This window comes from Octopus bimaculoides, chromosome 28 (assembly GCF_001194135.2).
Source record: "Octopus bimaculoides isolate UCB-OBI-ISO-001 chromosome 28, ASM119413v2, whole genome shotgun sequence".
NCBI classification, from domain to species: Eukaryota; Metazoa; Mollusca; class Cephalopoda; order Octopoda; family Octopodidae; genus Octopus; species Octopus bimaculoides.
In genome coordinates, this window is record NC_069008.1 from 3,670,982 (window position 1) to 3,674,387 (window position 3,406).

A 3,406-nucleotide genomic window follows, 5' to 3' on the forward strand; every position below is an offset into this window, starting at 1 on the left:
TCTCTCTCTCTCTCTCTCTCTCTCTCTCTCTCTCTCTCTCTTTCACAGTCTATCACCTATGGTGTTCCACAGAGTTTGGTTTTTCTTTTCTTCCATGCTTCCGCCTACACATCAGAGGATGCATAGCCTAGTGGTTTGGGTGCTGCACTCCCGATCATGACATTGTGGTTTCAGTTCCTGAATCAGGTAGTGCATTGTGTTCTTGAGCAGAACACTTCATCTCACATTGATCTGTGATCACTTTTGACACCTGACATCCAGTACACTATACACCTGTTCAGGTAACATCAATTTGATGGAGGGATTGATCACTCTTTTACTCTATTACTTGTTTCAGTCATTTGACTGTGGCCATGCTGGAGCACCGCCTTTAGTCGAGCAAATCAACCCCAGGACTTATTCGTTGCAAACCTAGTACTTATTCTATCGGTGTCTTTTGCCGAATCGCCAAGTTACGGGGACGTAAACACACCAGCATTGGTTGTCAAGCGATGTTGGTGAGGACACACACATACATATATATATATATATATATATATATATACGACGGGCTTCTTTCAGTTTCCGTTTACCAAATCCACTCACAAGGCTTTGGTCAGCCCGAGGCTATAGTAAAACACACTTGCCCAAGGTGCCAGACAGTGGGACTGAACCTGGGACTGAACTTGGAACCATGTGGTTGGGAAGCAAGCTACTTACCACACAGCCACTCCTGCGCCTTATATATATATATATATACTTTATTTAAAAGCAGCAGAAATATAACAAAAAAAACGTTACTCTGAGTTTCGCGTTCCCGTTCATCGGACAGTTTTGTATATAAATTTGATAGAAACAGCTAGGCGCAATGTGATACTGTGTGTGTGTGTATGTCACATGAACCCAGGACCACAGATCAGTGAAGAGTTTAAAGTATTACAAACATACATATTTTAACTTTTTTTTTTTTTCTATATTTTGTATTCATTTTTGAATTTTGTGATGTTTTAACAAAAATAGGTTAGAAAGCAAACAGTGTCTCAAATGACATTTTGTAGTATTTGTAATGTAGGAGACGACAGAAGGGTCATCAGAAACTAAGGAAGAAAATAAATAAACACAGCAAAGTTAGAGGAGGCAAGAAATATGCCTACACTTACTTCTAAATTTAAACAACAAGAACGAATCGATTGTTAGTGATATGTGTGGGGTAGTGAAGAAGTGGCTCAAAGAACAGTCAACAGAATTTTACGGGGCAGGGATACATGCTCTCTTTCGAAGGTGGAAGATTGCTATTGAGAGAAACGGTGACTATGTTCAGAAGTGGGGATGTGATCCACAGAGGAAGGCGCATGGCTCAGTGGTTACAGCATCAACCTTACGATCGTGAGGTTGTGAGTTTGAATCCCGGTCCGGGCTGCATGTTCTGTTCTTGAGCAAAACACTGGATGCTTTCATCAGATATGTCTCAGACACATTCTGAATGTTGGCTGGAACTTAAAAGCTCCAGACACATAGGTCCTGAGGACAGCTGATATCTAGAGTATTGAGGCGATGGTGTACAAGCACTGGTTACATTTGTCGTTTAACGTCCGCTTTCCATGCTAGCATGGGTTGGACGATTTGACTGAGGACTGGTGAAACCAGATGGCTACACCAGGCTCCAATCTGATATGGCAGAGTTTCTACAGCTGGATGCCCTTCCTAACGCCAACCACTCCAAGAGTGTAGTGGGTGCTTTGACGTGCCACTGGCATGAAGGCCAGTCAGGCAGTACTGGCAACAGCCACGCTCAAAATGGTGTCTTTTACGTGCCACCTGCACAGGAGCCAGTCCTTTGTTTCAATTAATTTTGAAAATGATAAAGAATTTAGTAAAATAATTTTCTTCTCAATCTGATGTTTGGAACGTAAATCAACACAAAATTTTGAAAGAATAATTTAATACAGTTCTATATTTAAGAGACGAGGAATTATGTACATTATTTACATTTGACGGATATTTGTCCTCATCTTGTTTGTTGTTAACACAACGTTTCGGTTGATATACCCTCCAGTCTTCATCAGGTGTCTTGGGGAAATTTTGAACCTGGGTTCTCATTCCTAACGTATTTTTTGATGTTATTATTATTATGGCGAGCTGGCAGAATCGTTAGCACGCCAGGTGAAATGCTTAACGGTATTGCATCTACTGCTACATTCTGAGTTCAAATTCCGCCAAGGTCAACTTTGCCTTTCATCCTTTCGGGGTCGATTAAATAAGTACCGGTTACGCACTGGGGTCGATGTAATCTTCTTAGTCCCTTTGTCTGTCCTTGTTTGTCCCCTCTGTATTTAGCTCCCCTTGTGGGCAATAAAGAATTTATTATTATTATTATTCAGTTCTGTATTTAAGAGACGAGGAATTATGTACATTATTTACATTTGACGGATATTTGTCCTCATCTTGTTCATTGTTAACATGTTTTGGATGATATACCCTCCAGCCTACATCAGATGTCTTGGGGAAATTTCAAACCTGGGTTCTCATTCCTAACGTATTTTTCGATGTTGCTATTATTGTCTCTGCACAGCTTCTAACGCTGGGGATGTACTACGGTGTCAGCTGTTCCCTACCAGTGAACTAAGGTAACACCTCTTATTTTTCGAGCACCTTCCGGAGTATTCGAGCGGTTCCAAGCAGTGCTGTTTTCTGCAAGTGCTCCACCCTTATTGCAGCCCCTATTTGTTCCATGTACTTCTCAAGATTTTTGGTCACTGTTCCCAGGGCTCCGACAAATATTTGTACTACTGCTACTATTATCATTATCATTATTATTATTATTATTATTATTATTATTCAGTTCCATATTTAAGAGATGAGGAATTATTTACTTTTGACAGATATTTGTCCTTATCTTGTTTGTTGTTAACAGGCATAGTGCTTAAGAGGGCAGGCAACTAACTCCAAGATTCCAAGTTCAATTCCAGGCAGTGACCTGAATAATAATAATAATATTGAAAAATATCTTAGGAATGAGAACCCAGGTTATCACATTCACAATTGTCTTTTTCTTTATAGAGAAGAACTACATTAGTGTCTACAAATTGTTGTGGAATTACTCTTGTGTTCCATATATCTTTTACTAGCTGAGTGAGTTCTTTAGACAGAGGGCTCCCACTATACACACACACACACACACATTCACATATGCACAAATATTTTCATACACAAACATACATGATGCACCGGTACCATCCATAGCAGAAAGTGAAGTATCTATCAAATGATTGTCTAATGGAAAAGACCCTGGGGTGGACAGAATTCCTGCAGAAATTCTAATATATGGTCATGATACTCTAGAAGTGTGTGTATGTGGGTGTGTGTGGGTGTGTGTGTGTGTGCATATGAATATATATATATATATATATATATATATATATATATA